At 42.0% G+C, this 11,727-nt stretch overlaps 1 long non-coding RNA gene across 2 annotated transcripts; it reads left to right on the plus strand.

Moving 5' to 3' along the window:
• The first annotated feature begins 927 nt into the window (after positions 1–927).
• LOC309336274 lies at positions 928–7,558 on the plus strand. Of its 2 annotated transcripts, XR_014153970.1 has the most exons (4): positions 928–1,212; positions 2,756–2,855; positions 3,131–3,244; positions 7,397–7,558. It is a non-coding gene; the product is annotated as an uncharacterized lncRNA (long non-coding RNA). The 2 variants fall into 2 exon arrangements; XR_014153971.1 differs by lacking the exon at positions 2,756–2,855.
• Positions 7,559–11,727: the final 4,169 nt, after the last annotated feature.

The following is an 11,727-nucleotide window of genomic DNA, read 5'->3' on the forward strand; positions in this document are numbered from 1 at the left end:
TCTCTCTCTCTCTCTCTCTGTCTCTGTCTCTGTCTCTCCCTCTCTCTCTTTCTTTCTTTCCCTCTCATATAGCTCTATGGTGGCAGTGTTGCTGTTGCAACCCACCTTGGTTCAGGCTGTGACCCAGTAGTTGGTCTCCTGACACCACCTGAAGACCAGGAATGGCTTTCCTACACAGAAAAAAAATAGCCACACTTGCAGTGCACTGCTTCTCCTGCCCTTGCCGTGAATAGTAAGACTTTCCCTGTATGGAAGAAACTAAAGTGGTGCACTCAAGGGCACCACTTAGGTAGAAATTAAACTTCTCTCATGTGACCTCAAGCTACTGGGAATCAGGCCTGCTCCCGTATTGCAAAAACAAGCTTCATCTGGAGGCCAGCTGGATACCTCATAAGCAAGCCATAAAGGTGATGACCAATCCTTTTATTACTTTCATTAATGTGTCTCCAGCAGCTTCCTTGGATGGAGGTTGCATTTGATCATGCAAGGCGTGATTCCCAATATCTTTGGGTAGGAATTCCAAAGGCCAAAGGAGCAGATCAGGACACACACCTGGACTTTCTGCCACCTCCAACTGATTGGATAGCTCCGTGCATTCTGCGGTTGTGATGTGCTTCTTTGCCGAGTGAGCCAAGGAAAGGCAGAAGGCGATGGAAGCTGGAACAAGCTTTTCAGTGCCTTAGACAGAGCTCCGCGGCCCAATGAAGAGTGCCGAGCTCTGTCCAAGGTACTGAAATGCTTCAGCCTATGAGCATGACATCTCCCTGTGCGTCTTGACCCACCTATCTGCCCCGCCTACCTCCCGGAGGGCCCTTCTGCAGGCATCGTTTTCTGCTTGCTGTCGCAGACATTAAAAAGGGTGGGGTAGGAGGGTGAGTACTCATTCATTTGCAGTGTGCAATGAAGTAAGGGAGTGAGGGCGTCAAAAACAGCGGAGGCGTCACAATGCAGATGTCTGTTCCCTGGACAGCAGCCTGCGTAGGAAGTGCCAGAGCAAAAACAGAGTGAGCTACAGACAGAGCCACCACAGCAGAGGCGAAGAATCTCCCCTTTCAAATAAATAACCAGTTGATAGTCTCCCTCCTCCTCCTCCCCTGCTTGCTGCAGCCTACGCAAGTTCCTTGCCAGAAAATTAAACTCCCTCCTTGGGGAGGCCACCTGCGGGGGAGGAAAACTGAGAGATGACTGCGAAAGAGCAATTTTCACCCACAGGTGACTGGAAACATAAGCCTGGCATAGCCAGCCAGCCAACCTCCCCTCCCAGCCCCCAACCACCACTAGCAGGGCTGCCAGCTGATCAGAAAACAAGCACTCTGGCTCATTTCCTGCCTTTAACAACAGACTGTTACATACAGGAATCAGGAGGGGAAGCTTCTCAGAGCATGGAGATAAGAAAGGTGGCCTGTTGGGGTCTGTACTTCAAATAAAATCAGAGGCCAGAGGTTGGTGCAAAGAGGTTGGTAACCCTCACTGTCCATCCCCAAACTTTAAACCTTTCCTCTCAAGTCTCCAGCCTTTTAAAACCAGGGGTAGCACAGGTGTGCCTTCAACAGATGATGCCCATATCAGTGCATCACTATGGCTGTAAAGCTTTACCTGTTGATTTTCTACCTGTCACACAATTGTTAGGCATAGAAACTCTGCAAGGAAAGGTTGCATGCTACCTTAGCCTTACCTCCTGATCATCCTTCTTTCCCATCCTGCATCTTGCCCATAAGCCCTTAAGGCCACCTCCAGAAATGCTAAATCTAAACCATCTCCTCCCTCCCCCATTACCTGCATCATGCAGTAACCGCAAACTCCCATTGAGGAGTGGCAATACTGGAGGGCAGCAGAAGCAGTCACAAACACACAGGATTTCAAACCACATGCAACTATTCCTTGATAATCTGAGTATTCCTATGAGTTTTTGCTATTTTAATCTTGAATATATCAAAACATGAACCTCTGAGCCTTGAGGTGGACCCCCCTGCAATGGAATCCCACCCTAACTCTAAATGCAGTACCAGACATCAGGTATGGAATGGGTCAACTCACAGTAGGTCCACCTGGCAATATAGGACCAGGACTGTTACAAGGTGTCCTCAACCATCATGTCACTGGCCAATATGATCTTAGTGTGGACTTCTTTTTCAATCCCCTTAATAGAGTATTCCCAGAGGGAATAGGAAAGGTAAGATGGAAAGTAGGATGCTGAAGAATATTTGGAGCATGGGTGTGAATGCCTGTGTCCATTCTGGGTGTCACAATTTAAGAAGGATATTGAAAAGTTAGAACATGTGTAGAGGAGGGCGACCAAGATGATCAAGGGTCTGGAAACCAAGCCTTATGGTGAACGGTTGAGGGTGTTGGGCATGTTTAGTCTGGAAAAGAGGAGTCTGAGAGGAGATATGATGGCTGTCTTCAAGTATCTAAAGGGCTGTCCCATGAAAGATGAAGCAGGCTTGTTTTCTCCTGCTCTGGAGGGTAGGACCTGTGGGATGTATTATTACTAGAGCAGTCAAGTACAACATTTCCCTGTTGCCTAGAATGGACACACAGGGCAATGTGGCTCCAGACAGGGAGGACTTCCTGCCGTACGTGCTCTGGAGCTTCCTCCCTCTGTGTGTGACCAGGTAAATGGGTGTGACCCTAGCTGACCAGATAAAAGCGCTGGCCACACAACCATCTTTCTCTTGGATTCTTACTCTTACTCTTACTCTTGTACTCTCACTCTCCTGGCTCTTAGCCAGCACATGGCTCAACCTTCACATAGGATGGAGCCCGCAAGCAGAAAGTCTGAGATGTAGCTCACACTTCTTTTCACTGTAACCATAAGATAAAGCCTGCCTTCAGATTACTGCTGTGAACTGAATGTGAGTAAAACTTTATTCTTACTTTTAAAGAAAACTGTTGTGTTATTATTATTTTAAGAGGGCAATAAAGGGGAAACTTAACAGGAATAATCCAGACTGGAGAAGCAAAACTGGATTGCTTAATCAAAGGATTGTAATGAATCATCAACTTGCTTCCAATAAGTTGCTAAGGGAATGTGCTCTGCTGTTTACTCTCTAGTGTGAGTGAGGAGGGATAATATCAAAACAATATATACTCTCCTACCTTCCTTAATACTACCTTGCTTAAAAAACAGGACCTGAACCATTGGCTTCAAGCTACAAAATAAGAGATTCTGACTAAATATCAAGAAGAACTTTCTGATCGGGAGAGCCTTTTGACAGTGGAATATGGACTCCCTTGGAACAAGGTGGATTCTCCTTCCCTTCCTTGGAGGTTTTTAATCAGAGGGCCATCTATCATGGGTGCTTTAGTTGAGATCCCTGCATTGCCGGGGGTTGGACTAGATGACCCTCAGGCACCCCTCCACTCTACAGTTCTATGATTCTATGTCTCCTTTATATTTTCCGGTTATGTTCACAATATTTGGAAATTAATTAGCATCCTGCTGCCTTGCACTTGCACCACCATACTTTGTTGTGAGACTGGGCCCAACAGGCTACCATTAATATGATACACTTCCCATTGACAGAGCATCAATATGATTCAGCAAACACTCCACATATTTCAATAGTAAATGGAACATGATTTACAACCCATGCTTCAGCTCAATTTAAACTCCCTTCCTGGTACTTAAGGGAGGTGGAGCTCAGAAAGGCTCATTAAGGGGGAAATGATTAATGAGGGCCCATGACACCACAGTGATGCCTGGGTCACATGCACTTCATGCTTGCATCACTCCCCCCTTCTCACTGCCCTGGCAGTAGCCACACACAAACATCTCCTTCTCCAAATCCCCTGATTTCCAAACCACTGGCTATCAGTACAATACTTGGGCTGCAATCCTGTTTCCTTACTTGGCATGGGTTCCACTGAATGCAGTGAGAGTTATTTCAGAGTAAACATTCCTAGGAAATGTGCCCTTTTGGCCCATTGACTGTTACTCTTTCCCCACACCATTCCCTTTTTATATCCCATTTTAAAGGTCCAATTTTCCTACTCTGGAACAGGAGCCCAGAACTCAAGTCCTGACTTTGCCACCAAACTGCCAAGTTGTGTTTAGAATAGTGATGGCGAGCCTCTGGCACTCCAGGTGTTGTTAGACTCTGAACTCCCACTGGGGCTGAAGGGAGCTGGAGTCCTGCAATAGCTGAAGGGCCACAGGTTCCCCATCTCTAAAGAACACATCCCTGCATCTTTTTCATAAAGTTAAAAGACAAGCTGTAAAGCACTTTGCACTGCCATTGGAATGGCCCCAGAAGCACATACGTTGCTGGTTGCTCGCTATATATTGATTATAGATCATTCATATATATAATGGATGATATATTTCTAAAAGGAATGATTATCTTACATTAATAGGCCAATTAACAAGCATACATTTAAGTATTGATTTGTCATTAATAGCTATTATTTAAACTTAAAGGTACCACTTCTGTGCTTTCTTTAGATGCTACTTTCTTTTTGTTATTATTGGTGTTACAATATGTAAAGGGGAGGAAATTAAGATCAAGAGGGAGAGAAGAAGAGTGTCACCCTTTGGTTTCAACTGTGGGGTTTCTCTGGTTAATTTGCTGTGCCCTCTTCCTACCTTTGGCTTGCAGGCTGTTTCCATGCCTCCTCCCACCCTCTTATGCCCCAGCAGCTCCATAAAAGGCTCTCTCATCCTCCCACCACCTCCAAATGCAATCAATTTCTGTCACCCATGCACAGGTCTGGAAAATTAATAAGGAATGGAAAATGAAGAGTCATCCTGTTTCAAAACGCCAGGAGATAATGTGTGCAGGGAAGGATGTCTGTGTAAAAAAAGATGATGAAAAAATGCCAGTGCACAGCTTTGAGGAAATGGTGGTGGTATGTGCTGTTGTTGTTGCAGCCGCAACAGCAGTGGGATTGCACTCCAGACAGATCTAGCACAAAGAATGCAAAGGTTCATTTAGCTCAGCATCCTGCTCCTCAAAGAAGCCAGCCTCTTACTCCTGAGAAGTTTGTAAGCAGAAACAGCCTTGCCATTTGCTTCCCATTTGCTCCCAGCTGGTATTCAGAGGTATCCTGCCTCTGGGGTGGAGTTGGGCTACAATTCCTACCATCCCTGACTATTGGGCCATGCTGGGTGGGGCTGGTGGGAGCTGGAGTGGCAACATCTAAAGGGCCAAAGGTTTCCCACCCCTCACTTAAAGCTTCCATTTAGCAATCATAGCTAATGGCCATTGGCTGAACTTGTCTGACAAAACCTTCCATTTCAGCAAGCCTGTCCAGATGCATGATGGAGTTATCTAATATCTATATTTGTTTTACAAGTGCTATTGATTTTATCGTTGTTTCTAAAGAGTGATGCAGTTTAGGAACTGGCTCCCTCAGTCATGTGTATTTAACTCATAAGCCTTAACATTCTGGATACAAGGGTTTTTGCTACTCTTCATCAGTGTGGTATTGTGAATCTGCAGATAGGACAATAGCTAGGGAAGCATCCTATTGACCTGCCTCTGAATATCAGAATGTTTTGTGCGTCCCATTTCTCCCTTCCACCCCCACCTCCAAACACAGATGCAAGTTCTGTCTAATTCATCCACTTCTATCTAGACTCTTTTAACATTAACAAAATGAAAGGTTTCAGTGACGCTGGATTCAGATTTATAAGTCACATTACACAAAACCGTTGATGGAGGACATCTACTCTGCACAGCAGGCTATGCCTTTAGGTAAACTTAATTGGCCTGCAAGCCAGGGGGAGCTGCATCATAAGCACGGCAGCTGGTGTTTTTTAGGTGCCTTTCACAGCATCACAATAGGATGTTGGGGCACAATACACTGGGAACCTACTTCTTTGGCTGCATATTCACTAAGACTTTAAAGCACATTGGAAGTACATATCTGGGCACTGTAGTTTCTTAGGGGCTGCTGGCAATTGCAACTCTGTGAAGTGTAAACTGCAGCACCCAGAACCCTTCAAGGGAAAGAATATGCTTCAAAAGAGTATTCAAAGGTATAGTGTGTACACAGCCTTGGTGGATTGTACACCATGTTAGGGTGGAACTACCCATGACACTTGACACAGAGCTGCCACTCAAACTGGCATCCCAGAGTCAAGCTTGTATTTTCTGCCATATTTTGTAGCACCCCTTTTACTTGAGATTTCCCCATCCTTGCTAGTGAATGACATAAGTGAGGAATATCACATTGTGACCATGTTATAGCATGGGGTACGTGACCTTTTCCATTATGGGGAACTTTACCTTCTGTAGCACAGGGTGGTGTTTCATTTTCTGCTGTGGACCCATGCCAAGCACAATGTGTCATTCCACTCTGAATTAGCAGCCAGGGCTAGGTGGTGCGCTGCCATTTGTATTGACAGCCCATTGGAGCACTGGTCAGGGCTGTTTGACTGCTCGGAACTGAAGCATATCCATCAAAGCTGAAGAAACAGAAAACTATATAGTAATGCCAAATATAGTAATGCCAGGGAAAGTTATTTTCAGGAAACCATTTATAAACAATTACTAGTAAAAAATAAAATAAAAAGAAGCATATGGCAGTGCCTCTTTAGTCCCTTTTCTCAGAGGCAGATTGGATTCCCCTAGTGTTCTAGCAGTCGAAAAACTTTGACCCCTCCACACTGGTGGGCATTAAGGCAGGTGGTTTCTTCAGCATGTCTTTGTCCACACACCATTCCACTTTATTTGATGTTAGCAATGCTTCTCCAGCGTAAACACATTGTTGTCATCTGGAGGGGTACTCTTGTGCTATAGCTCGACAGAACAGGACACACAGAGAGGGGGGAGCGTTTGTGGTATCAAAGGTTACAAGATTTCAACAGGAAGATATGGGATATGCACTGATTGGAAACAATGGGGTACGTCCACCCTGCACCGTTTGGCGGCACAAACAGTATTGCAAGTGGGATCACACACAGCCACACCAATGCCATCATGAGCACACTGCCTCTCACCACCCCCATTTTTGTTTTCTAAGGAATTAATTGAAGCTGACTTAGGAAAGACTTGAGAGGATACAGAGGTGGGGGAGCATCTTTTGTTTTGATGCATAGCACTAGCTAAATTTTAATCACAGTGAAACATTTCCCCAGCGCTCTCCAATCAGTGATTTCGGTGTTAAGTAAATATGCAGGGTTGTACATACATGGCCCGTTTTTCTTCTCTGAATTTCATTTTGAAAGCAGGACATAAGTAATGGAGTTTGACTGTAGAGGTGACCTGCATCTTTCCCAGTCATGTTTTCCCCTAACAATCCAGGAAAGCGATATCATCATGGGGTTTACTTCCAGGAAAATGGGGGGATGTGGGACAGTAAGAAATCCCACCCCCCCAGTTTTTCTGAAATAAAAAAAATCACCTTTGGCAGGAATTTTACCTCCCATATGTCACCATTTTTCTAGAAGAAGGAGAAGAATAAGAAGAATTCTACTCATTGATGGAAAATATCACTGAATGGGAGATGTTGTGTTTGGAAGGAGTTAGAGGGAGAATTGCTACTTTGTTCAATCCAGGAAACAACGTACTGGGATTGGATCAAAATGGAGAACTATAAAAAGCCATGACATATACTCAGAGTCCTGCAGTGATTTCATGCTCTTTATTGCAGCTTGTAAAACAGTGATTGAATTGCCCCCCAAACCTCAGGCTTTTCTATTCAATATTTACACAATGAGTCCCATCTGACTGGCTGATTCTGCTTCCCTCCTGGAGCCTGATTGGTCTTTTCCTGCAGGCCAATCAGTTGTTGCATTCTATGATCCTACCAGCCTAATAGGCTGATTCTGCTTCCCTCCTGGAGCCTGATTGGTCTTTTCCTGCAGGCCAATCAGTTGTTGCATTCTATGATCCTACCAGCCTAATAGGCTGATTCTGCTTCCCTCCTGGAGCCTGATTGGTCTTCTCCTACAAGCCAGTCAGTTGTTGCATTTTAGGACCTGCCTATTGTTCTAGGATCCAAGCTTAGTACATAACAAGGCAAAACATTTTTTTTTTTTAAAAAAAATAATTTTTATTAATTTTCATAAAACAACAAACACACAAATAAACAAACAATACATGACTTCCCCATGCCTCCCCTTCACTGCACCCCTGTTTCAAATTTTTTTTAGCAATCCTTCATTCCTTTTCAAAATTTGATTTCCCTCCAAATTTTCTTAACTTAAATATTTACAGCTATAGTTCTCTGTTTCTTGACCCTTAACATTTTATCAGTCCGAGATTTTGCAACAGTTCTTAAGATATAATTTAATTTTTTTCCAGTCCTCTTCCACTGTCTCCCTCCTCTGATCACGGATTCTGCCGGTCATCTCTGCCAGTCCCATGAATTCAGTCACCTTCGTCTGCCATTCTTCCAGAGTAGGTAATTCTTGCATCTTCCAATACTTTGCCAGGAGAATTCTTGCTGCTGTAGTTGCGTACATAAAAAAGGTCTTATCTTTCTTTGGTACCAATTGGCCGACCATGCCCAAGAGAAAAGCCTCCGGTTTCTTTACAAATGTCCACTTAAGGACTTTCTTAATTTCATTATAGATCATTTCCCAGTAGGCTTTAACCTTTGGGCAGGTCCACCAAAGATGATAAAAAGTTCCTTCGCATTTGTTACATTTCCAGCATTTATTACTGGGCAAATGATATATCTTTGCAAGCTTGACTGGAGTCATGTACCATCTATAGATCATTTTCATTATGTTTTCTTTCAAGGCACTACATGCCGTAAATTTAAGGCCTGTGGTCCATAACTGTTCCCAGTCAGCAAACATAATATCATGACCTAAGTCTTGTGCCCATTTAATCATAGCTGATTTAACTGTTTCATCCTGTGTATTCCATTTCAGCAACAAGTTATACATTTTAGACAAATTCTTAGTATTGGTCTCTAACAATTCTGTTTCCAATTTTGACCTCTCTTTCTGAAATCCTAGTTTCTTGTCCTGCTTAAAAGTCTCATTTATCTGATAGTAATGTAACCAGTCTCGAACTTTGGATTTTAATTTCTCAAAGCTCTGTAATTTAACTTTTTCACCGTCATATTCTATAATTTCACTGTATTTTGGCCAATTAGAATCCATATTAAGTTTTTTTACCGCTCTAGCTTCCATTGGTGACAACCATCTGGGTGTTTTATTTTCCAACAAATCCTTATATCGATTCCAAACATTATATAAAGCTTTCCTGACAATATGATTTTTAAAGCCTTTATAGATCTTTACCTTGTCATACCATAAATATGCATGCCAGCCAAAATTGTTATCATACCCTTCCAAATCTAAAATATCTGTGTCTTCAAGAAGTAGCCATTGCTTCAACCAGCAAAAAGCTGCTGCTTCATAATAAAGTCTTAAGTCCGGCAGCGCAAACCCCCCCCCTATCTTTTGCATCAGTTAAAATCTTAAATTTTATTCTGGGTTTTTTGCCCTGCCAGACAAATTTAGATATATCTTTCTGCCACTTCTTGAAACAATCCATCTTGTCTATAATTTGCAGTGTCTGGAACAAAAACAACAATCTCGGCAATACATTCATCTTAATAACAGCAATTCGGCCTAACAAGGATAATCTCAATCTAGACCATATGTCAAAATCTTTCTTCACTTCCAACCAGCATTTCTCATAATTGTCTTTAAACAGATTCATATTTTTAGATGTTAGATTCACCCCTAGATATTTCACCTTTTTTGTTATCTCCAAACCAGTTTCCCTTTGGAAACTGTCTTTTTCCCCCATCGTTAGATTTTTTTCCAGTACCTTTGTCTTTTGTTTATTTAATTTAAAACCAGCCACCTGACCAAATATTTCAATTAACTCTAAAACTCTTTTTGTACTGGCTTCTGGCTGTTGTAAAGTCAAAACTAGGTCGTCTGCAAATGCTCTTAACTTATATTGTTTAGCTCCGAGGTGTATTCCTTCAACCAGCTGGTCCCTTCTAATCATATTCAACAACACCTCCAGGACCGATATAAACAATAGAGGGGATATTGGGCAACCCTGTCGTGTCCCTTTTTCTATTGGGATTTCATCCATGACTACACCATTCACAATTAATTTAGCTTTTTGCTCTGAATATATTGCACCTATACCGTTTTCAAAGTTTTGGCCTACCCCCATCCCATGGAGATTCCTCTTCATAAAACTCCAAGAGATATTGTCAAAGGCTTTCTCCGCGTCCACGAAAATCAAGACTGCTTTTCTATTTATATCAGTCTCCAGTAGTTCCAAAATATCTATAATATTCCTTACGTTATCTGACATATGTCTCCCTGGGAGAAAGCCTGTTTGATCTTTATGAATCTCCTCTAACAACACTTTTTAAAATCTTTTTGCTAAAATATCTGCAAAAATTTTATAATCCACATTTAAGAGTGATATAGGGCGGTCGTTCTTAACTTGATGTTTCTCAGTTTCTGTCTTCGGTATAAGTGAGATGAATGCTTCTTTCCACGATTCAGGAGCCTTTTTCCCCTCCAAAATTTGGTTACACACTTCTTTCAATGGTTGTATTAACCATTCCTTCATTGCTTTGTAATATCTCGCCGTCAGTCCATCTGGTCCTGGTGATTTTCCTAATTGCATATTCTGGATGGCACCCTCAATTTCCTGGTTCGTAATTTTTTCATTTAAACTCCTTTTATTTTTTCCCGAAATTTTTGATAGTCCATATTTTTTAATAAATTCTTCTATCTCTTGTTCATCTTTCGGCCCTTGTGCATATAATTTCTTAAAGAAACTTTGAAAACAATTACTGATTTCATTTGGTTTATTTATAAATTTTCCCTCTACTTCAAGGGACGTCACAGTGTTCAGCTTTTGTCTCTTTTTCAGTTGCCATGACAGCAATTTCCCACATTTGTCAGCTGATTCAAAAGTTTTTTGCCTCATTTGTTTTATTTTCCATTCTATTTCTTGATTCATCAGTTCCATGTATTGGGTCTGGTAGTATTTTATTTCTCTTAAAATCTCCTGGGATTTTGGTTTTGACCTCAGTTTCTTCTCTCCTTCTTTCATCTGATTCCAAATTTTTTCTTTCTTCTCATTCTGTTGTTTCCTTTTTATCGAATTTTGTTGAATTAGAAAACCACGCATGACAGCCTTACTTGCGTCCCATATTATTCTTCTTTCCAGGTCTGTTCCTAGATTTATTTCAAAGTAATCTTTCAGAGTCTTTTGGGCCTTTTTTAAGATTGCTTCATCTCCAAAAAGGGTGTCATTCATTCTCCATCTAAAAGTTCCAGCTGTTGTCAATTTCATTTCCATCTTTACTGCATTATGATCAGAGCAAGTTTTTGGGCAGATTTCTGTATTTTTAACCCTTGGTGCCAGATTGCTAGAAATCCATATTTGGTCAATCCTGGTCCATGTCATTTTTGCTTCAGAGAAGAAGGTCCCCTCTCTTTCCAGAGGGTTCCTTGTTCTCCAAATGTCAATCAGGTCCATTGTGTCAGTCAGTTCAAAAAAAGTCTTTGGTAGTCTCCCATCCTTAGAGATTACTTGTCTTTGAGCTTTATCCATGTTTGTGGAGACGACTCCGTTCATATCGCCCATCATTATAATTTTATAGTCCATAAAATCCGTTAATGTCTCATGCAACTTCTTGAAAAACTCAGCCTTCCCCTCATTAGGTGCATAAATACCTACGATCAAAATTTTTTCTCCTTGCATTTGAATTTCCACTGCCAGAAATCTTCCTTGTTCATCCTTAAAGATCATTTTTGGTTCCCATTTTTCCTTAACATAGATCATG

Source organism: Podarcis erhardii, assembly GCF_964252035.2.
Source record: "Podarcis erhardii genome assembly, chromosome: 2".
Classification (NCBI taxonomy): domain Eukaryota; kingdom Metazoa; phylum Chordata; class Lepidosauria; order Squamata; family Lacertidae; genus Podarcis; species Podarcis erhardii.